Here is a 24,491-nt window from a genome sequence, read left to right as displayed (position 1 = left end):
GGCAGCGCCGGGCCCGCACCCCAACCCCACAGGGGGCCGGGCCCAGCCCGCCTCCAGCAAACCGCGGCGGCAGCAGCCAGGGTCCTTGCCTGCCTCGCGGGCAAGGGGGGACCCGCCCGGCACCACAGGAGCCCCCGCCGGGGTCGCCGCCGCCGCCCGACCCCGACGAGGAGCAGCCGAGAGCCGGGTGGGGCTGCCCCTACTTCCCCACGGCCGGGCACGGGCTCGGCCCCAAAACACAACCACCGACCCACGAAAGCGCTCGGCCCGGGGCCACTGCTGCCCGCAACCCCCCCCCGGGGACTCCGCGGACCGGGAGGCCCCACAGCCGAAACCCGCCGACCCACGGCGCGCCCGGCCACGCGGCTCCTCACCTGCCCCCCGGCGCGGCTCCGGCTGCCCCACGGCCCGGCACGGAGCCGAACCCGGCCACCGGACCATCCGCCGCCCCCCCAACGCTCCGGGATGGTTCTCGTCCCTTTTCGCTCTGACGCCTCGAGCCGAGCCGGCCCCGCTCCTCCGAGCTACCGGCGGTGCCCGCTCGGCTGCTCGGGCCAGGCCCTGTTCTCGCCCAGCCGCGAGAAGCCGCCCCGGGGTCTCCTCGGTGCGTCCAGCCCCCGTGCCGTGCCGGAGCGGGGAGAGCCGGGTACGAGCGCGGAGCCCTGGGGCAGGGGTTGCCCCAGTGCCGCCGACTGTGTGGGGGTGTGTCGTCCCCCCCCGCCCCACGCGGGGGGCGCACACACGGTACACCCGCGGGCAGGGGCATCCCCGGGGAGCCGTGCAGCCGGGCTGCGCCGTAGGAGGGAAGGGTGATGTTGGTTTCCCATTTTCCCCGCAGCCTGATCCTCCCCCTCCCCCGTACTGAGTCGCCCCCCCCCCGCCCACCCCTTCCCGCGCGTTACAGCCCGCGAAAAAGCTTTTAACAACCCGATCGACAACACTCCCTTTATCCCTCTTCCAGCAGCAGCAGCAGCAGCGAGAGATTAAGCCAACTGCAGCACAGAGGAAGAAGGCAAGGAGAGCCTTTTCAAGCAAGGGCAGGACAAAAATGCACGGCGTGGACAGGCACAGGAGAGGCTGCATTATCTGGAAAGCACAACACCTCCCCAACGGCAGAAAATAAGGAACGAATCGTTTCCAAGGAGCTGCAGCAGACGAATCACCTTTTTCTTTATTGCTCTCCTGCCCTTTGTTATCCAAAGCGATAGGCTTCACCACCGGGCAGAAAATATCTGCCTAGATTTACACGGACAACCAGAAACAATCAAGCCACCCAGGAAAAAGTTCACAGCAGAGGTATAACAAACACATCAGCAGCTAAAACATTTGTTACGCAGGCACAACTAGGCACTAAACAAAGGCTTTCCAACACTGGAGGTCTAGAACAGGTAGACATTAGCACAGAAGCACAAGGGGCTCTGTCACCCTGCACAAATCTCCCCGTGCCTACACACGCACACGTTCAGAAGTTATTTATCAGAAAACGCCCAACTGAGCCATTTGCCACAGTCACCAGACTCACGACGTGATAACACGACATGACACACGAGGTGGGCTCAGAGTTTTAAGGCAAAAATACCTCCCCCGCCCCCCACCCGAGATCTTTCTGGCTCCGGACCTGCCATCTCCCCGCACCAAACCTACCCGGCCAAAGGGTTTCAGATGGCCCAAAACACAGTACACAGAAAATACACGGGGAAAGCCCTACATTGTGCAAAAGCGAACGATGCCCGACCAGGGCTTCTCTGCGGGGCCCGGGCCCGGCACGGAGCCGCCCCACCCCGGCCCGGCCCGGGCCCGGGCCCGGCACGGAGCCGCCCCCACCCCGGCCCGGCCCGGGCCCGGGCCCGGCACGGAGCCGCCCCCACCCCCCCCCACCCCGGGCCCGGGCCCGGGCCCGGCACGGAGCCGCCCCCCCCCCCCCCCCCACCCCGGGCCCGGGCCCGGGCCCGGCACGGAGCCGCCCCCCCCCACCCCCACCCCGGGCCCGGGCCCGGGCCCGGCACGGAGCCGCCCCCCCCCACCCCACCCCGGGCCCGGGCCCGGGCCCGGCACGGAGCCGCCCCCCCACCCCCCCACCCCGGGCCCGGGCCGGGCCCGGCACGGAGCCGCCCCCCCCACCCCCCACCCCGGGCCCGGGCCCGGGCCCGGCACGGAGCCGCCCCCCCCCCCCCCCACCCCGGGCCCGGGCCCGGCACGGAGCCGCCCCCACCCCCACCCCGGGCCCGGGCCCGGGCCCGGCACGGAGCCGCCCCCACCCCCACCCCGGGCCCGGGCCCGGGCCCGGCACGGAGCCGCCCCCACCCCCACCCCGGGCCCGGGCCCGGGCCCGGCACGGAGCCGCCCCCACCCCCACCCCGGGCCCGGGCCCGGGCCCGGCACGGAGCCGCCCCCACCCCACCCCGGGCCCGGGCCCGGGCCCGGCACGGAGCCGCCCCCACCCCCACCCCGGGCCCGGGCCCGGGCCCGGCACGGAGCCGCCCCCACCCCCACCCCGGCCCCGGGGTCGGGCCCGGCACGGAGCCGCCCCCCACCCCCACCCCGGCCCGGGGTCGGGCCCGGCACGGAGCCGCCCCCACCCCCACCCCGGCCCGGTGTCGGGCCCGGCACGGAGCCGCCCCCCCCCCACCCCGGCCCGGGGTCGGGCCCGGCACGGAGCCGCCCCCCCCCCACCCCGGCCCGGGGTCGGGCCCGGCACGGAGCCGCCCCACCCCACCCCGGCCCGGGCCCGGCACGGAGCCGCCCCCCCCCCCCCACCCCGGCCCGGGGTCGGGCCCGGCACGGAGCCGCCCCCACCCCCACCCCGGGCCCGGGCCCGGGCCCGGCACGGAGCCGCCCCCACCCCCACCCCGGGCCCGGGCCCGGGCCCGGCACGGAGCCGCCCCCACCCCCACCCCGGGCCCGGGCCCGGGCCCGGCACGGAGCCGCCCCCACCCCCACCCCGGGCCCGGGCCCGGGCCCGGCACGGAGCCGCCCCCACCCCCACCCCGGCCCGGGGTCGGGCCCGGCACGGAGCCGCCCCCCCCCCCACCCCGGCCCGGGGTCGGGCCCGGCACGGAGCCGCCCCCCCCCCCACCCCGGCCCGGGGTCGGGCCCGGCACGGAGCCGCCCCCCCCCCACCCCGGCCCGGGGTCGGGGCCCGGCACGGAGCCGCCCCCCCCCCCACCCCGGCCCGGGGTCGGGCCCGGCACGGAGCCGCCCCACCCCCACCCCGGCCCGGGCCCGGCACGGAGCCGCCCCCCCCCCCACCCCGGCCCGGGGTCGGGCCCGGCACGGAGCCGCCCCACCCCCACCCCGGCCCGGGGTCGGGCCCGGCACGGAGCCGCCCCCCCCCCCACCCGGGCCCGGGCCCGGCACGGAGCCTCCACCGCTGCCCGAACTCACTCACCAGCGCTCTCCGGCCCCTGGCCACGGCCGCGCTGCTCTCCCAGGCGGCTGCCGCAAGCGAGGGTCGGGCGCTGCCAGGCCTCCAGGAGTCCTGAGGAGCTGGCGGCCACCGCAGGGGATGGCTGCCTGCGGTCGGACTGCCGCGGCGCTCCCCGCCCAGCTCCGAGCAGTCTCCGCCGGCCACGGGCTTCCCACGCCGGGCCGCAGAGGGGCCCCGGCACCGCAAAGAGACACCTCGCGGCGCAGCCGCCCCACGCACCGCTCCCACCTCCGCTCCGCCGCGCTGCGCCACCGGAAGCCGGAGCCCCGCGGGGCGGCCCTTAGAGGGCGGCCGGAAGGACCGGCCCCCACCGGCCCCTCCCCCGCGCCGGACCGCCCCCGCGCCCAGCCGTTGAGCGCCAGCGCCCCCTGCTGGCCGGGCCGCGCTCAGCTCGCGAGGGCGCCGTGGGCCGGGCGGGGGGGGACGCGCCGGCTCGGGGCCAGCTCCTTTCGGGGCGAGCGAGCGAGCGGGAAACCCCTGCGGGCCCCGGTCACGGCCGGGCAGAGCCGCGCGCCCTCCGAGAGCTGCTCAACGGGGCTGCCCCTCGTGACACATACCGAGCCGTCCGCGACGGGAGCGGGCAGAGGAGGAAGGGGCCGGCGGCCGCGGGGCCCTGGCCGCAGGCACGGCGGGGGGGGGGGGGCTGGGGCCCGTGGGGCCGCCCTGCTGGGTCACTGCCCTGCGCCGTACCACGCTGGGGGCTGGGGCCCGACCGGCGCCGGGGGACCGGGGGCAGCCACGAGCAGAGGGCCTGAGCTTAGCCACGGCCAGCAGAACACCCCGAAGCGTGAGACGCTGCAAGGCCAAGGTGGTCCTTGGCAATGGGGGCGCCTGGGCTCGGCCTCCACCTTACCCGTCCTGGGTCTGCGTGGCGTTCCAGGGGAATGGTGTTTTCCTTGTGCGGAAGGTGGGCTGGCCGGTCAGCCGTGCCCCGGCTGTTACCGATCCTGCCAAAGGCGCTCGCACGCTCTGGCCCATTACTGCTGCGGTGCCGCGCTGTAGCAGAAAGAAGAGGTGTTGTGTTATCTCACAAAAAGCCTCCTATGGTCAGTTGAAGAAATAACCTCATTCCGTGGCACTGACTCTTTTCGTACAGTCCATAGCCGGCTTTCGGCTTTTGTCTTTACAGCATTCAGTTTGCTTTCTGCCAAGCTTTCTACCTGCTGTGAAACATTTGGATGGTTTTTTTTGTTGTTTTTTTTTTCCCCTACTTGCTCCACAACTCCCACACCAACCACCCAGCGCGGCTCGCCTTTCAGCCCCCAGACCGAGGAGCCTTGCCCTGGGATGGCCCTTACATGTCAGCAGAGTTGTTCCAGCTCTCACCCTGTCCCTACCCAGCTGAGGACGTCTGTGTCCGTGGGAGGCACCCAGAAACTCCCCCTGCTGCGTGGCAGTCCCCTGCCCCGTCAGAGAAAACTGCGGCAATATCGGCTAAGTTTAAAAGCGTCGGCAGGAGGTGCAGAATACGTAAATAAAGCGGCGGTTGGCTGCCGGGTATGGGTGCAATATAAATACATTTTGTTTATAGGCCTTCGTGCCTATTCAGCGTTGAACGGCACCGCAGCCCACCCAGCCCGGGGCTCGGAGAAGGGTCTCTCCAAGGGCACAACCTAAGGCAGCGCAGGAAGCCCAGCTGCCACGCTCCCAGTCGCTACGGGACGCTCGCTTACAGTTACACTAACGAGGGTACGGATGAGGCTGGAACTAGCAGAAATGCTGACTCTTCTGGCCTTTTATTTGTGGAAGGTACAGCGCGCGAGCCTCGGCGGCTCACAGGAGAAGCGTGCAGTGCTGCCTGACTCTCATTCTCAGCTCACGTACTACTGCCAAAGCTCCTGCCCTGTGCTGTGCCAGATGCCGGCTGGCGTGAGCGCCTGGGCTCCTGAGGGACCCCCTTGTCCTGAGAGCCAGAAGTACTCACTTCCCTTTGCATGAGGCCTGTAGGAGATATACCCTGCAATTTTAAAAATCTGTATCAAACGTGGCAGACTCAAAAGAGGGCATTTTTAAAAAGGCAGGTTTGTTTTCTTTGTTAACTTTACGATCTACAGCCTAGCAAAGAGCTCCCTTTCAGTGTCAGTCGCTTGGCTTTCTCCCCTACTGACGAGGTCCCAGCCTCCCGGTGAGATCTCGCTGGAGATATTCTCAGTTTCCCTCGAGTACGTGGCTGCCCTGGCCCGAGGCCAGCGAAGAAGCTGACTTTGCCCGTGCCTGAATCAGCAACACGTCCAGCAGGCGACTTGCAGAGCCCAGGGAACCCTCGTAAAGAGGTTTGGGGGTGGGGCGCGCCACATCTGCGGCATCGGCCGTGGGAAAGGACCGGCGCAGTAAAACAGGTGGGTGAAACCGCGGCGCGCGCCAATACGTGCTGCTGCCTGGGGCATCGCTTTGCTGCGGGTCAAGTCAGATGCTCTCTGTAAGAGCGAGTCAGGGTAAAGGCAGCAGCAGATTTCTTTTCTGCTCATTTTAACAAAGGCTGGACGGAGCCCATAGAGGAAGGCACTACGCGTCTTGCTGGGTTTGTTTCCCTGCCTTCTCGTAAGCTGTCGCGGAAACTTGCACGAGGAAAGCCTGTGCAAGCTGATGATGACAGCCACACACGGTTGAAGAGGGAGCAGATGGTGAGAGCAGAGGTGTGCGCTCAGGCTGTGCGCTGGAAGCTAATGCTAATGCTGCAAAATAAAGAGTGGATTTTCTTTTTTGGGTTTAGGTGAGCGCTAAACATTACATGTGCGTGTGTGCGTGTGTCTCTCGCAGGTTTTTGTCATACACCCCACCCTCCCACCCCAAAAAAACAACCCACACATGCCACGCGTTAAACAGTGGTTTTCCATTGTACTTAGACGTGCTTACATAGGTGTGTTGGTTTGTTACTTTTTTTAATGCAGAAACAGCAATACGATAGATTTAATACAGCTAGCAGTTAGACGGGTGTAGCTTTAGAGCGTCGGCTGTTTACAAAGCAACTGCACACCTTCTTTAACTCACAGTTTAAACAAATGAACTTGCAGTGCATCACACGTGCTTTGTACAGTCACGTTCCACACGGCAGGTCAGATGCTTCACCCTGCCTTGTCCTTGTTCCCCCGACTCCGACGGGACCGCCGAGGCCATCCTGGGGACAGCGCCGCTTTCTAGCAGCTGGGTTGCTTGCCTGGACGCCCCACAGACAAACAATCATTTCCCCACTGAACCTCTTCTCAAATATTTTCCTACCCCTGCAGGCCCCACGTCCTTTGGTTCATATTTCCTTTTTTCCAGGCTTTATGCACAGGACCGATGATTTCCAGAAATAGAAACAGAGGCTGATTCAGTCCAGGCTAAACATTCTCTGACCTAAACCAAACTGCCTTCGAAGAGATAGCTGTACTGTAGGCACCACCTCGGGAACAGAAGTTGCCCTGTCATAAAAAAAAAAAAAAAAAAAAAAGAAGGAAAACAAGGCATTTCAGGCTGAGGAGGCTGAACGGTGTGCTGGGGGCGGTGGGGAGTTGGAAAGAAACAGTTCAGACGATCAGAGCGAGCTTAGCGTTGCAAAGCGTGCCATTATTTTTAATTTGGCAGTCAGAAGAAAATAGATTCCGACACTGACTTCCTGTGTGCTGCGGGAGTTCTCGCCTCAGCATTCCTGTGCACCATTTTACTTTTGTGTCCCGTCTGCTTTGCTTTTGCGCTGTAGCTCTCCGGTTCTAGCTACGCTTCCCACCACCCCCGTTACTCTTTGACAAGCCCAGCTCTCACTGTGCTTCCCTTCCCGTATGCGCGTGCAGGGAAAAGCCCGCGCGTCTGCCACTACAGGACACGCTCTGGGAGGCAGGAGAGATGACGACGCTCCCTGACAGAGGACACAGCTGAGGGGCGGTCCGCCGGGGCTGGGGAGATGGCAGCACCTTCCCTCAGCTGCCCCATCCGAGCACGGGTGCAGGTGAGCGCTGAGGAGAGACAAGCAGGCAGGAGCCGCAGAGCGAGAGAGAAAATAAAATTCACGGGTGGGTGCTACTTACGTCTCATTTGTAGCGCAAGGGATGAATTCTCAGCACATTCTTGGAGCTGCCCCTTTGGGACTCACGGAGAAGAGGGAGGTTGGCCACGCGGTGCAGCCCAGCTCTGCTTCCCCTAAATGGTTTTACTGTTCAGGTGTTGCCCTAATCTGGCCGGTACCCCTGCAAAGAGTTTGGGATTTCTGCTGCCTCTCCGGGCCAGCCGCAGACCCTGACTTCATCGCAGCGAATGACCCTGCACTCCTCAGAGCGGTTGCCGAGTCACATCCCGCTGCCTTCCCTGCAGAACTGGAGACCCTTTTTCAGCCCTTGCCCCCTCTTCTCTCAGCTCGTTGCCCATCCCTTTTTCAGGGCCAGCACCGATCCTGCCTCCAGCTCGCCCTGTCTCCACCTGCGAGCGCCCAACAGGAGCTAAATGTCTCCTCAAGGACGCACGGAAGAGACGCGCAGGCAACCCAGCACAGACCCCCTGCAAACATCTTCTTTCCATTTTCTTTCCTCTCCTGACACGAAGAGATGACTTAGGAAAAGCGTACTGCTCACACTTCACCTGCACTGCTTCTACTTTCACTTTCGCTCTCCTTGGCAGTAATTAATAGCGGTGGTTGGGGAGGGCTGGGGCATTCCCCCAAAGCGGCTGCAGTTACATCCGGGCGGTTGTGGCACTCCATTAGTTTTGTCATTTTAAATCTAAATCTTCTGGAATTTTTAGTTCTCGTCAGGAATCACCCGCACCTGCAAATTTTCTTAATGCCTACGCTTGAACCCAGCCACTGTTTAACAGCTCACCTTTATTTCTGTTCATTTAAGAATCTAAAGCTTCGTTTACTGCTTGGGTTGGAAGCAGGAGCTGTCGCTGCCTCTGAACTTTCTAACAGCCCTGTTACAATTTCAGTATTACCCACTCCCAATTTAGCTTTCCAGTTCAATTTTCATTGTAGATTCTAAAACTGTCCTTATTTTGTTTCTGATCAGGAGTCATTAATGCCTGCAGTTGATGTAATAACGGCTGTATTTAGATTGAGCTATTAATGACTCGCAACTCTATTTATGGCATAAAAAAGGACTGCCTTTATTTTTTTTTTAATTACAGATTAGGAATAATGACTGCCTGGTTTGCTCAGTAATAGGTGCGATTAAATTTAGTCACGACTCCTCCCTAAATAAAATGTATTTATTTGCACTCTAACAATTTAACCTTCCCTTTACCGGTCAGGGGCACCGACAAGTGCCCGTGCGTACCTCCGCTCCCCCTGCGCCGGCTCCCCAGGGAACAGCCTCTTACCCTGACCAGAGGCTGCAGCGGCCCGTTGTCGTCCCCGCTCCTCGCCCTCGAGAAAGCGGCCGCCTGAAGCGGCGGCAGATCCGCTGCTGCCCAAAGGGGACGGAAATGGCGCGGGGTAAATGATAATATGAAATGATAAATGAATGAAATGATCTCACAAGGGGGAAGAAAACCAGCAAAGCAAAAAACAAACCCCAAACAGAACACCATACCACTAAACCGTCTCACCGCCCCCTCAGCGCCCGAAACAACATCCCGGGAGAAAAAAAGCAAAGCAGGCCACAAGGGACCTTTCTAGTACAGATGCTGCCAAAGAGTGCCAAGCTCTGGAATCCTTACCTCAGGCAACGCCTCCGCTTCTCTAAACGCCAGAGCACGCCTGCCCGGGGGGCTGAGACAGCCCCAAAGCTGCGACCGCCCGAGGGAACACGGGAGCACCGACGGCAGAGAAGCCCAGGGGCAGCAAGAGCTGCCCGAGCCCCGGCTGGGCCTCTTCGACCCCCGGGCCCCGCCCCCGCCCTTCCCACAGCGCCCCGCAAAAGGGGCGGGCCGAGCCCCCCCGAGGGATGAAGGCTCGCAGGGTGGCAGCAGAGAGCAAAGTGCACCGCACAGCACCAAAGTGGGTGGGTGGGGCCAGGTGGGTCGGACATCAGACGGCCCGCCTGCCCATCGCCGGGGGCAGGGCCCGTTGCTAAGAGCGTGGCGAGGGGTATCAGGACCGCCCTCAACGGGCTATCGCAAGGGGTCAACACCTGTCGCTAGGGGCTGTGCCTACACGGTTCCGGCCCCCACGGTGACGTCACCACGTAGCGTGCGGGGGGTCACTAAGTGGCGTGGAGAAGTGAGCGCGGCAAAATGTCGCTACAGCCCGTGCACGGCTGCTGGCTGCAGTACCGCAGTTTGGTCGCACGGTGGCAGCAGAGAGCTAAAAGGTCGCCACTGCGCATGCGCGGCTGCCCACCTGCGGTACGAGGGTTTGGGCGCTCCGTGGAAGTAGGGGGCAGAAAATAAAGCGCCACCGCGCATACGGAACTGCCTGGCTGCAGTACCGGCATCTGCTTGCACGGTGGCAGCAGCGACCAGAGGAAAACTTCAGCCTGGGGAACGGGCAGCTTCCCGTCTGCAGTACCCGGTTTTGATCGACCGGTGACTGCCGCGATCGGGTAAGGGGCGGGTGGAAATCTCTACCAGGGTAGCGCAGCTCCCGCCTGCAGTCCCGGGGTTTGGTCGCTTGGTGGAAGCAGCGAGCAGAATACAAAGGGTGGCCACTGCGCATGCGCGGCTGCCCACCTGCAGTACCGCGGTCTGATCGCACGGTGGCAGCAGAGAGCAGAAAGGCGCCACTGCGCATGCGCGGCTGCCCACCTGCAGTACCGCGGTTTGGTCGCTCGGTGGCAGCAGAGAGCAAAAAGGCCCACTGCGCATGCGCGGCTGCCCATCTGCAGCACCGCGGTCTGATCGCACGGTGGCAGCAGAGAGCAGAAAGAGACGCCACTGCGCATGCGCGCCTGTCCACCTGCAGTACTGCTGTTTGATCGCACGGTGGCAGCAGAGAGCATGAAGAGACGCCACTGCGAATGCGCGGCCCCCCACATGCAGTACCCGGGTTTGATCGCACGGTGGCAGCAGAGAGCAAAAAGACGCCACTGCGCATGCGCGGCTGCCCACCTGCAGTACCGCGGTCTGATCGCACGGTGGCAGCAGAGAGCAGTAAGAGGCGCCACTGCGCATGCGCGGCCGCCCACCTGCAGTACCGCTCTTTGGTCGCACGGTGGCAGCAGAGAGCAGAAAAGACGCCACTGCGCATGCGCGGCTGCCCACCTGCATTGCGAGCATTTGGGCGGTCGGTGGAAGCAGGGGCAGAAAGTAAAGCGCCACTGTGCATACGGAACTGCCTGGCTGCAGTACCGGAATCTGCTTGCACGGTGGCAGCAGCGACCAGCGGAAAAACTTCACCGTCGGGAACGGGCGGCTGCCCGTCTGCAGTGCCCGGTTTTGATCGCTCGGTGACTGCCGCGAGCAGGGTAGCGCAGCTCCCCCCCGTGCTGTTCCGCGGTTCGGTCGCTCGGTGGCAGCAGCGAGCACAAAAAGGCGCCAGTGCGAATGCGCGGCCGCCCACCTGCAGTACCTCGGTCTGGTCGCACAGTGGCAGCAGAGAGCACAAAAAGGCGCCACTGCGCATGCGCTGCCGCCCACCTGCAGTACCGCTCTTTGGTCGCTCGGTGGCAGCAGCGAGCACCAAAAGGCGCCACTGCGCATGCGCGGCTGCCCACCTGCACTGCGAGCGTTTGGGCGGTCGGTGGAAGCAGGGGCAGAAAGTAAAGCGCCACAGTGCATACGGAACTGCCTGGCTGCAGTACCGGCATCTGCTTGCACGGTGGCAGCAGCGACCAGCGAAAAAACTTCACCCTCGGGAACGGGCGGCTGCCCGTCTGCAGTACCCGGTTTTGAGCGCTCGGTGACTGCCGCGAGCAGGGTAGCGCAGCTGGCCCCCCGTGCTGTTCCGCGGTTCGGTCGCTCGGTGGCAGCAGCGAGCAGTGACACATCGTCGCCACTGCGCATGCGTCTGTTCCGGGTGCAGTACCGCACTTTGGCCGCACGGTGTCAGCAGGGTCCACCATCGCCACTCCGCATGCGCGATTCCCGGCTGCCGTAGCACAGCACGGCGGCAGCGGCACGACGTCCGTGACTCTTCTCTGGGGCAAGACCCGCGCCGGCTCTGGGTCACGTTCGCCGGGATAACGGAACTGTTACTGCGTGCGCAGAGCTCATGCTTCTCTGCACCTTCCCCACTCCCGCAGCCCCAGCAGTGTCAGTCGTTGCCTCCGCACCGCCCACCACCAAAGTGCCTCGAGCATTTTAGTCCTTCCGTCTCGACTGCTTTAAAAATCAGGTGGCCGTTACCGTCCTCCCTCCTGCCCCACTCACCCCCACCCCACGCCCTAGGGAGGAGAAGCAGCACAAACGACCTGGGGAGAAAGGTCCCCTTTCCCACCCCCCACCCCCCCGGAGTGAGCCCCATCAGTTGCTGTAGGCCTGCGGCATCAGGGCTGTGACAGGGAGAGCAGCAAGTCAACAGGTCCTAGAGGGTTAAAGAAGAAAATCAATCAGGGGAACACAGCTGCCCTTCCGAAGGCAGGCTGCCTGGGGTGAGGGGGGCAGCTGTGCGTCAGGGCACGGGGCAGCCAGGCAGACCAGGTGCCAGTGGCTGACCTGCAAAGGACTTGTGCGCTGCTGAGCCTTGGGCTTCGTTGGCTTGGCAGCGCCTCGCCTCGCCTCTGCACTGCCAGGACCCTGCTCTGCTCATCCTGCGTAAGCACAAGGCTTCAGCGAGCACAGAACAGGAGGCCAGGGAGAGGGAGGACGTCACCGGGGAAAAAAAAGTCATGCGGGGGGGCCATGCCAGGGGAAAGCGTTTGGGAGGGCACAGACACACGCAGAGGGAGGGCGGGGGAGGAGGCGGACACCGCTGGACAGGGGCATGTCTGGGCAGACACGCCACGGGGAACATGCATGGGGATGACTGACACCAGGGGGTCCCCCCCAGGATAATCCACAACGGGCAACTCACCTGGGCTAACCTGCAGCAGATGATCCGCTCCAGATAACTGACCCGCTCCGGAGAATCCATTCCAGAGAAGCCCCAGCAATGCCCCTCAAACTGCCGGTGTTTCACCCCAAATTTTCCCCAGTTTAGGGTTTTCGGTGGGTTTATTTAGTTTTGGTGATTTCCGGTTGGATGGTTTGGCTTTTTTTGTTGTTGTTCGGGTTACTTTGGTTTTGTCCGTTTGGGGTTTTTGGTTTTTTTTTTGCTTTTCCATAAGGTAAAAGTTGGGATTGCTTTTCCAAACGGTTCACTTCCGGGTTTTTTTCACCCTTTCCACAACATTGAAATTGGCGATTTTTTGCTTTTGTGCATGAGAATGGTTAGCAGGGTTCCGCCCCCCCACCCCCGCTTTTTTTACCCCCCTCCTTTCCAACTGCACAAACCCAGCAGGAGTGGGCTTTCCCAAGAGCCCCGAATTGTTGTCTTTCCCCCAAACCTGTTTGGGGTTTTTCACCCCCCATTGCAGACCCAGACTCAGGGGCTTTGGAGTGTGTGTCTGCCCTGGCAGCAGCTCCCAGGCTGCCTACGCAGCCCCAGAGGGGAAAGTCCCCATTTGGGGGAATCGGCCCCAAATCGGGATGGGAGAAGGAGAACGGGGAAGGGGCAGCATTTGAAAGCGCTTTTGTGCCTTCAGTTGATTGGGGGGTGGGCTGTGTGTCTAATTTTTAAATCTTCTCTATAAACATCTCTATCAACGTGGTTTCTTTGCATTTTAAAACCTTACATAGCATAGACATTTGCACTATGTGTCTACTTACACATCCTTACGGAGTACATCTATATTTTATATATACTATCTGTTTTACATTTACATACAACATCTGTTTAGACTTAGCTATTATATTTACACTTACACCTATTTAGGCTATTTACACTTACACAGAATATCTCTTTACACATACCTGTTTAGACTTCCATATTAACACGTACATAAAACAGCTATTTAGGCTAGCTATCTGCTTACTTACCCTTTGACACTTCAATCTTTTTCGACTTCTCTATTTAGACATCTACTTACAGTTATACCTCGGCTTATTTCACTCTATATAACCTCTATTTAGATTACACATCTACTTAGACTATGTAACACACACTAAGCGTAGATGCTCGCTCTAGTCAGACTTTCTTCTGCTTTGAATTCCTTCATCTATCCTTTTCACTTTAAACTCCTTTATTTTTTGATCTAGATATATAGACGGTCGAGTTACTTTTGTGTTTTAAAACCCTGCATCTCGATGCAGAATTTTTGTATCCCGAAATCCGTTATATAATATAGGAGAGATAAGTTCTTATCTCAAAATCCCTTTATGCATCTATAAATTAATATTACACATGTCAATATATATAAGAGGTTTTTGTAATAGCCCCCCTGAATTTTCAGGCATTTTGGGGCTGTAACCCCCCTTTTTGGGGGGGAACCCCTACATGACGCCCCCACTCACCTGTTCCTCTGACGCATTATCAGCTCCCCCAGTGACACCGGGGCACCCCACATGACATCGTCACACCCCCCCCAGGACTCCCCCAATTTTATTCACCCCCAAGAAGGGCACTAAACAAGGGAACCTGCTCCAACCTGCAGCTCATTACTTTAATAGTGCCATTTACAAAGGTACACGCACACCCCTCCCACACCCCCCAGAAAAGGGGGAGCTCTGCTAAAATCTAAAAGGTGGGGCAGCCCCCCCAAACAGCTGCAGCCCCCCCAGCCCCTGTCCGCAGGCTGGCGGCTGCCCCATGGCAGAGCAGGAGCGTGCCAGAGGACGGTGTCACGTCTCTCTCGGGCTCCGCTCGGACATGTTCCCGCACTGGGACGGGCTCCCCGGGGTGACAAACAGCCCCGGTCCCTGGGGGCCCCGACTCTCCCCACCGGGCAGCCCTCGCGGCCGCACCTGCGGGGCACCCGCTGGAGACAGAGCCAGGAGCCTCCAGGCCGAGGGATGGCCCCTTACCTTCACCACGCTTAACGACCGGCAGGCATCTCTTGAGCATCACGAGACACTTAGACGACATCTGAAAAACAGAAATCCCAAACTATATTTCAGCACGTTAATAAAATAGCACAGAAGAAAATGGAGGAGCTCAGTCAGCATAAGGGGTAGGAAGGAAATTGAGCCGCAGCAAGATCCTAGGCAAACAGGTCATCTCAAAACACAACACATCCTTTAAAAGCTAGAGTGATTGGAACGCTTGAAAACGGTATTAAGACTAACCGATACCATTTTGAACAGATCCTTCGCGTAACACTGAACGCTCTGGCTGGTGCTGGAAAACGTCTCATCCCTTCCTTACGGCACCGCTGCGGGGAGATAACCCCGTGAGGCTGCGGGGCAAAGCTGTACCGGAACCGGAACCTCCGCTTACAGACCCACCGCAGCAGCTACAGCCCTCGCCCTGCCGCCGCACGTCTTGCTGCCTGGCTCCACGAAGCCTGAAGTGAAGCGTGTCAAACTTGAAAGAGTAACGTAAAAAATTAAGAATAAATCTCAGTAATTCACTTTGTGCTGAGAAGGCGGGCGCGTGTTTACGCACATCCAATATGAGCGTCTAGGCTCTAAAAGCTTTCCATTTTCCTTCTGCGTTCATTCAACTCGCACAGCCGTTCACGCCCGCCATAAGATTATCTATCTCCAAAATACACAGCAGCAACGTGACTGGGGGGTTTTGGCGTGTTACGGAGTCGGGAGGGACGTCCGCCCAGCTGCCCCGCCCAAGAGGTGCTGCTGAACTGCCAGGGAAACGCGCGTCGAAAGCGAGACTGAAATAAAATACTTAAGAGCGCTCCCTCAAAATACCGGCAGGAAACACCCCCGCCCCCCACCATTCAGTCGCCCCTCATTAAATATTTACAACAAATACCTACCTGCTTAAGTACACCTAACAAATCGTACCCTACATCTGCTTGGCAGTTACAGCTGAAAGAGCGCAAGTCACGTCGTAAATCAGACGATGTTAGCTTTTTTTTAAACTTTCATTTATGACAGAAGAATCGGTGAGTGAAGAGATCCCCGATACAGTTTTACTTTTTGGGGGGGGGGGGGGAAAATAATACCACAACAAAAAACCACACAAATCAAATCCCCTGTGTTGCAATACACGGGGCTACCAAGAAGGACCGGCAGACCTGCTAATGCGTTCGGCTGTACCGAAGCATGCAGGGGAACCGCATTTTATGGTATCTCGACTGTTACAACTGAGAACCCAAGCACTACCAATGCCATCAACCTTTGGAGTATGTGCTGTGCTTGGATCTCCGCAAGGACCATGGATTTTTTTATCTTTAAAAAAAAGCAATACTTTGCAAGTCTTGTGCTGATGAGTTCTGCTGACAAAGACACTGTCTCTAAGATGCACTCTGATGGCAAGTTCATAGAATGCAACCTCACTGAATAAGAAATATCTCAATTTTTCAAAATCTCTTCCTAACAAAAGTCACACTGTGGGGCTTTCAGATGGGTCAGATTATGAATCCTTTCACAACAAGAAACACACCAGCTAACCAGGATATTCTTGCAGTGGCCAGGTGCCTCTTCATCATGTAAAAAAGGAAAAAACCCAGAGCCAGCAATAAGTATCACACAGGTCAACACAGATCTCTTCCAGAGCACCCCCCTCATCAAAACGAACATGCCCATCGGCTCACCTGCTCTGCACAGATTCCAGCATCACACCCCGCTTCCGTCATCGCTTGTGGCACCAAACGTATCAACACACAGTAAACTACCGTTACGCTCGTGAGAAATCACCGCCCCGTGACTTCCTCATTACCACCCAGCTCACTTCTAATGCTCATACGCCGTTCCAAAGACGGCCCACGTGTTACCTACAAAACTGAAGAGCTCGACGACGGACCACGGCATTCTCTGGTCTTAGATGCTGGCCGCTGCCCCACCTTCTCAGACCTCTCATAGGCGTGCGGCAGCAGCACTCCGAGCCTGCCAGCGGCACCTGCAAAAAGCCAAGCGAAAAGGCACCTCCTGAGATGCTGCCCGATGCCACAGCCTGCCCGCACCGATCCCCGTCTCGCACCCCTTTCCCTCGACAGCCTCCCACCCGGCCTACGTCACTTGCAGCTGAACACGGCACCTCGCCCGCCGTCCGTAACACCCAAACGACACGCGTTGCTTATAACTTCACCAGCAACACAACACCTCAGAAAAGAGCTGCTACTTCAGCCCACCAATCACCACTCGCCTTGCTCGACTTGCCTCCTTTGCTCATTGCTACGCTACTTCAAAACCAAAACAAAAGACAAACGCAAGGAGCAATGGAGTCATAGAGGCATCGGTCACATCTTCCCTCTATATACACCACGCACCGACTCACCCGCTTACATCGGTCCCCTCAGTTCCCCTCCGTCGCCCTGCACGACTCGTCCCTCGGCATCTCCAAAACCAATACGAAACAAGTCGCCTGGTTGCACAGCAGTACCTTAACTGTTCCTGAACACCGACTATAACCTGCCATTAAAAACAAACATATGACATCAAACATGAAGCCCTACGCACGTACAAGCTTGAACACCCTGCAGAGGTAATCTGCTCAGCTGAACTCTAGCTGCCTCTCCCAGATAGCCGCGGTCACGGCCTCCGAGCCCACAAAACGTCACGGTGATTACGGTCCTTGCCTGCTGAGGAGGGCCACTCCATCCGAGATGACGGTACCACCTTTCCCCCAACAGCCTTAGCATAGCAACAGATGAACCCTAAGCTCTCATCACTGTGCCACCTACCCGACTCTACACGGCCAGCAAGGCGGCTCCGAGCCAAACTCACAAAACGCACACACCAACGCTATGAGAAACACTACAAACTGCGCGCCTCCGAGACGAGAGAACGCTCTCGGCAAACACAGAGACAACTGGACGGAAGAGCTCGTCCAGCAACAAGACCTGCAGAACCCTGACAGGGATGCAAGGAGGCCCTAACGAGATCCAAAATGATTAGAAGAGCGTCAGGGCCCGTGACAAGAAGTTCCTCTCAAAACTGAGAGGGAGGAGGCACAAGAAGCCCAGCTACAAGACCTAAGAACGTAAGGATGCAGGGAAGAAATCACGCTCCCTGAAAACAGACAGCGACAGAGCAGAGCTGTTCACGCATCTGGGAACGACGCCGCAGACGACAACTGCCCAGAAACTCCTCAAACATCAGAGCGATCCACGCTTTAAACTGTAACGCAAAAAGAAGCACCCGATGGGCGCCGGCCCCACAATTAGAACCTTGCCAGCCCCTAGGGATAGCGCTGTGCTCCTGAGAGCAAAGAGAACAAAGTCACCAGCCCCATGCGCCCCCTCACTGCGACCCAGCTCGCCTGAAATGCTCCTCAAATAGCCTTCGGTCGCATCTTCCCTTTAATCCCGCACACGGACCCGCTGCCTTAGTGTGCTCTACTCAGCTCTGCTCCATCACCCTGCACAGCTCCATCTTCATCCTCTGCAAGAACAGCATGATAGAACAAGTCACCTGGACGCACAGCAACAGCTTAACCATTCCACAGGTCTTGCTTCCACGTAGGAATACCATCTAGAGCCCAACTACTGCATGCCATTAAAGGAAATACCTTCAATCAAATGTTAAGCCCCACGCACGTACAAGCTTGAACAGCTGAGAGGTGCCCTCTGCTCAGCTAGCACTCTAGCTGCCTCTCCCAGGCAGCTACGGTCATCCCCTCGGCACCCACAAAACACCCCGGAAATTACCATCCTCGCCCGCTGCCAACGGCCACTCGCTCCGACGAGGGTTGTACGGGCGTTGCCAAAACAGTCTACGCATATTAACATTAACCATATACTCTTATTGCTATTCTTTCCCCCGCTCTACCATTGCTACACCCCCAGGCGGAGCAGCTCTGACACAGGCATCGACGTGCACGGACCGACACCGCTCACAAATACTACAAGCGACGCGATCGAGGCACCTAAGAAAACTCTCACCGAGACGACGGACTTCCGGCCCAGAGATGCCACCGGGCGAGAAGATCTATACGGCAGCGAGGAAGAAGCTATAGCATCCGCAGAGAAGTCACCTACCATCATCACCTGCAATAAAACCATATACCCACAACTAGGACGACGTACGAGCGACAAGCCACTCTTAAAGACCTCAGAACGTTCAGGTGCAGGGAACAGGTCCCAGAAAAGGGCTCTGCGTATTCAGACTGCTCCTCAGCAGCAGTATCGAGGCCGCCTTAATCACCGCTGCAAAAAGATGACCTTCTATAAAGGTCTAATATTTCAGACACAAGACAAATCTATGCAGTAGACTTAAAATGCGAGAAAGGAAGCTCTCGGTTACCATTATGCCGATGAGCCAGGGCTTGCAAAACCCTCAATATTGCTACCTAGGTGCCTGCTCAGCACGGAGAACAACAGACACATCGAGACCCGAGTACAGTAAGGAACAAAGACAGACTACAAAATCCACACAACAGCACAAGCACAGGCAGGAACTCCCCTGCCTGGCAGATGCTTCTGTTTTGCAGAAAGGACACCACAACCTCTCTCGGCCCAAACGTGTCCGGTCTCTGAACGGTACCCTCCGCTGATTTTACAACCCCTGCCCGCCCCACCTGCGCTTCCCCCAACCGACCGGCCACCCGCACAAAGACCGCATCGGCCCCTCAGCTTCCCTTCCAAATCTGGGGGCTCAAAAGCCATCCTTTAAAAAGGCCACACAGGCTACGTAGGATGGGGCTGCGGTCACACGGATACTCTTCATCTCCAAACGTGCGGTGCCATCACTCAGCATCGCACCACTCAACGCCGGCCACTTCCGCAACAACAGCCTCCTCGGAAGCGCCGTGAACTTCCGCTCCCCCACGCTCTAATGAGGCTGGATGTCGTGGCCGCCGCCACCTACGGTGCCTAGAGAACCAGAGAGACAAGGCGACCCCTGCGCCTGGAAGCGGCCGCCCGCTCACAAACAATTCCACACCTCAAAAATAACAGCTGCTACGGCTCCCTGTTCATCGCTCACCTTGCCCAACGAGCTCGGGGCAGACATCCCGCTTTGCATATAGTTTTGTGAGTCCCTTCATTAACTAGTCACATAGGTGCTCACACTGCACGACCCCTCCGTTGTCACGTGCTGACCTACCTTCTCACGATGCTCTGTTCGCCCCCTCCCTTCCGTGTCCGGCTCCCTACCGCGCATCTGCACCAACAGCCACATTCCAGACTCATCCTTTCCCCTACCGTGCCAACACGGCTCCGCTCACCTCCCAATCCGTGCCTCCCGGGTCAGTGGCCACGTCAGGTGCCTGCTCGCATTCTCGGTCCGTCCCCGATGGCTGGGGAACCGTCACCTTCAATGCCGGGCCCACTTCTGGGGAAATACGGAGAGGCACACAGATGTTGGACACTGCTTTCCAAAAGCAAGAGCTCACCACGCAAAACAAACTAACAAATCCTTTTGACCGACTTGTTCGGCAACACAGAGACCCCAAAGGCAGAAATCCCAGACGAGTGACCTCACAGCCCGCCCCGTCACAGCACACGACGCCATCTGCTCGCCTTTGCCGTCACGCCTCGCTCGACTGTCCTGCTTAACCCTCGACCTGTTACTTAAACTGCAAGAAAAAGTCAAACCACGCAACACACAAAAATCACAGTTCGTGTCAGATGACTCAAGCACAGGCGGACACCGATAGGGCAAATGCCAAAAGCAATACGGGAAGCAAACAGGCGTGGCTGGTGTAGCGACACACTCTCCTTTTGTAGGTAACTCACTCCTGAGCGACTCCATGAACAGCCGCGTGGAGAACCTCTCGGCAGACAGCACACTCGAGTGGCCGTGCTGACACATACGGGGAAGGAGACTGGGCTACCGGAGGCTGCTTGCACACAGAACACGACCATTAGCTAACACTTAAACACCCCTTTCCCAACCATTCCCCGGTACCAAGACTTCAAAAACCCCTCCTCTCCTCCTGAACTGTCAGGGAAGGAACCTCACTCCTTCCCGACAGCTCCTGCCCTGTATTTGCACCCCTAAAGCCCCTCTGTCAGCCGCTCCTCGGGAGCCGCCCTTCCCACCTCTGCCCCGCGTTCTGCGAGCACCTCCCACCTTCCGGCTTCCCGCAGACTCCGTGCTCTCTACAGGCCCACAAAATAACAGAAGCCCTGATGCTTATAATCTACAAGGGACCTGCCGCAAGCTGCAAAGGTTCTCGGGACAACGTGGTACTCTGCGGGCGATCGGGAAAGGCGACGAGCAGTCCCGTACACCGACACACACTATGCGTTACGTCCCTGCTGCTTTCTGAAGGAAGGCTAGAGCTCCATATACAGATGTGTACAACACACTCACCCTAACCCCTACCGCAGCATCTCACCATCAGTCCTATTGAGAGATAACGTCAACAACTTGCACAACACAGGCAAAACTGGTGGAAAAAATATAAGGTTCTACCTTCAGTCAAGTCAAAATTCCTGGAAAACAAGACAAAACAAACAAAAAACCTACCACACACAAAAAAACCCAACAAACCACAAACAAAAAAACCCCGACAAAACCATAACACCCCCACAAAACCAAATAATCCAAAACACACTATTAGACCATCTTGCTACCCCTGAACACCCAACAAAAACTTACTGACCCAAGGGAAAACAAAAGCTCGTACAAGTGTACTTCCTAATATATATCTGCTGCTCAACTTTGACTGCTCCTTAATCTCTTACCTCAACCAGAAACCTCCCCATCTCTGAATGTCAAAACACACCTACCCAAAGAGCTTAGACAGCTCAAAACCTGCAACCAACTCAAGGAACAGTACCAGAGAAGCCCAGGAGCAGAATGAGCCTCCTGAAAAAAGGCTGGGGCTCATCTACCCCAGCGGAATGGCAAAGCAGAACGAAATCTTTTAAGAACCCCTTCTCAAAAAATATCTCTGGTTATAAAGTAAATCATTTATTGTAAAGCCATCAACCATTCGGAGTCACCTCAACGCTCTCTCTCGCTCAGTCCCTTAACAGAACTAGATCAGTCTCAAAGGACAAAAAACACGAAAAGAAACGTGGAAATACACAAGCGTATCGGGAACCGTATGAAGCAGCTAAATTAACACCTCAGTAGCTGGGGCAAAACTAAATTGTAAAGGACAACAAAAAAACACCCCAGGAGACGCATCGATAAAAACAGATGAAGGCTCTCTCTTCTCGCAGAAGCTCAAGAAGAGACCTGAGCCAACGGTACACAGCTCTGGGGTATCGGATACCGAAAAGAAACATACTCGAGACAGAAAACAGACTGCTGTGGAGCACAAAGGTGGCTTTGGCAAAGGTTCTGCCGGGACAAGAGTCACAGTTACAGGGAACGGACAGCGGCCGGCAGGGGAAACGCCGTCGGCGTGGAGGGGCCAGCGGGGGAAATGCCGCCCTCAGCTAACGCTGCGCTATCAAGCCTTAAGCGAAAACTGCAGAGTAGTTACAGGAGACGGGCATAAGATGGATGCTGAATATCACTTGATGGTCACAAAATCTCATGGGGATGGGCACCACGTAGCCTCACGGACACCCCTTAGACCCAAACGCTTAACGAAAGACGCTTCTTGCCAAAACACAAGCTCGACGAGGAAAAGCCAAAGCTGATGCGGGGGCAACTACTAAAATCTCAGTACGTGAGCAGGCATTACTTAAGATGGTGCGGTGGTTCTGCTGGGTCCGTCCAACCTGAGCAACGGGTTCTAACGCCTGTCCAGCAGCGTCCATGATCTCTCTCACGGCCTCCCACATCAGAAACCTCCCCTGCCCAGGACCGCGTTTTGCATGTTCCACCCCTCCCCATCCCCGCAATGAAAATCAAACACAACAAATAAGCAGTCTACTTCATCTTCTTGGCCTCCAAAAGAAGCTTCCTTCCTCTGCTGAGCGTCGACACCAACATCCTCGTGCCGTTCCTCAAAAGCAAGCTGGTCCTCGGGTGCCCGTACTGCCAAAAGAAGACAAAACGATTATGCTCTTATAACGAGCTCCATCATCCTCTCCTCCTTCAGGAAATCGAGTCCCGATTGCTACATACCAGAAGTTTGTGCAGTAGATGGCCGAGGCCAGCCCCGTAAATGAAGCACTCTGTGACCCTGCTTTCTCTTTTGGCCACAGCACCCGCCACTGGGGAGCCCCAAACCCCTTCGTGACTCCCTACGAAAACCAGATACAACTAGTTCAAAACATCTGGCAGGTGAGAGATGACCGACAAACACGTACAGCCCACCTTACCCTCAAACCAGCCAGAGAGCTGACTTCCTCCCCCACTGAACTCTCATCTTCGACAAATTCACCAAACAGAACAATGTTTACACTGAACAGAACAAAACCCTTACCCTCTGACACTCTGAAACGGGTTTGTGCACCCACAAAATATATATATTCATGCTACCGACCCACGTACCACACTTCCTCATGGTCAGCCCCACAAAGACAGGAGAACGCCCAATGCTCTCTCCATGGATACCCCGATGCTCCGCTCCCTTCTTTGCTGCTCCTGTCACGGGAAAACGCTGGGAATAAAAAAAGGTTCAGAGAAGCAAAACAAGAAACAATAGGGAGAGGGACCAGCGCAAAGGAATAGAGAGAGGAAGAGACGAACAGGAAGGACAGACAACCCCATCCTGAGCACAGCCTCTGGGAGAGGGAAAAAGGAAACAGCAACCGTTATTACCGCAGATCAACCCTGACCAAAGCCTCCTTCCACAGGGGCTTCTGGACACACCGCTCCTTCCCCGCGCTACTGCTACGGGCCCCTGCGCCGAGGGGGAATCCAGTGCAGGCAGAGAGAGGCAGAGAAAAGTAGCCACAGGCTACAGGACAGAGAGAGGGAGGACTGAAAAGACAGGGAGGCAGGGAGCCACTCAGAGTGAGATGGAGAAAGAAGGTGCGGGGGGGGCGCAAAAAAAAAAAAAAAAACAAACAAAAAAAAATTTTGCAGCAGGTAAGGAAAGAGAGGGGGCCGGGGGAGAGACAGGGAGGGCCCAGGACGCACAAGAGAGGCAACGGGGCCCCACTGGCCCAGGACTCACCGCGACTCTCGCTCTCAGCGCTGCTGGCACAATTTAGCCGTTCACATGCTTCTTTCCCCTCCTCTCCTCCCTGCCTCTTCTGCAGCTCCAGACTCTAGGCCGACCTCCACCTAAAGAGGATACGTGGGTGTCTTACCGCTCTTACGAGATGAGGCTTCCTCGGCACGTAGCCTAGCTCGCTCGTGCCCTACACGCCCGTACCCAACTCCGGGTTACGCGTACGGACCCTGCAGTGCACGTTGGTGGCCTGGCCCGCTGCAGACTATGAAGGGGGATCCTTCCTCCCTCACCTGCAGGGACAGGCTCTCTCTTGCCTGCAGCAGGAAGGCAGCTGGCAGCCAGAGCGCCTTCAGTTTCTTCTGCTTTACCTTTCGTTGGCGTCTCCAGCTTCAGCCGAGGCAGCTCCTGTCCACAGCCGGGAAGGGCTCTGTGTGTCCCTTTTCGCCCCGGCGCCGCGAGGATGGCAAAGCCGGGCAGAGAGAAGCCACGCAAGCCTGAGACGGCCGCAGTCGACGGCGTCCCCGGGGGAAGGACAGACAACCACGTCCTCAGCACGGTCTCTGGGAGAGGGAAAGAAGAAACAGCGACCGTCATTACCGTCGATCGACCCTGACCAAAGCCCCTCCTTGCGCAGGGGCTTCCGGACACACCGCCCCTTCCCCACGCTACTGCTACGGGCCCCTCCGCCGAGGGGGAATCCAGTGCGCTTGAGGGCCGGCTCGCTGCCTTCACGACAGGGCCTGGGGGCGGCCAAGGGCTACGCAGCACGCTTCAGGGGAGGTGCCGGGGCTGGGGGCAGGCGCACGGGGCAAGGGGGAGGCAAGGGGAGGCTGAGCGGGAGGCTGAGCGGGAGCTCCGGCGAGCCGGGGAGGCGGCCATCATCTGCGCCCTGGGCACGGGGAAAAGGTCCTCCTCCTTTCCCTCTTCCCTTCTGTCAGCTCCCGGGGAACTCACCGCTTCTCGGGGAGCGGCCGCACCTGCAAGCCCCCAGAAATCAACACGAATCCAACCCCAAAAATACACCGCGCCTACCGTACGCGGCACGGCCGCCCGGCACCCGAGCGCCGGAAGACCGCGCCTCCTGCCACGCCCCGGCGAACCACGTGACAGGGCCGGCAGCCACTGCGCCAGGACTACACCTCCCGGCATGCT

The 24,491-nt window shown here is 58.7% G+C and overlaps 1 long non-coding RNA gene across 1 annotated transcript in view; it reads right to left on the bottom strand.

The window, feature by feature from the left end:
* Positions 1-23,880, bottom strand: part of LOC142051165 (uncharacterized) — a 36,353-nt gene extending 12,473 nt beyond the window's left edge. Inside the window, exon 1 of the long non-coding RNA XR_012658329.1 lies at positions 23,708-23,880. This is a non-coding gene — a long non-coding RNA (uncharacterized LOC142051165). The remainder of the gene's footprint in view (positions 1-23,707) is intronic.
* Positions 23,881-24,491: the final 611 nt, after the last annotated feature.

Source organism: Phalacrocorax aristotelis, unplaced genomic scaffold (genome assembly GCF_949628215.1).
Source record: "Phalacrocorax aristotelis unplaced genomic scaffold, bGulAri2.1 scaffold_100, whole genome shotgun sequence".
Classification (NCBI taxonomy): domain Eukaryota; kingdom Metazoa; phylum Chordata; class Aves; order Suliformes; family Phalacrocoracidae; genus Phalacrocorax; species Phalacrocorax aristotelis.
Note: the sequence above shows the minus strand (reverse complement) of the source record. Positions and strands in the feature narration are given on the sequence as shown.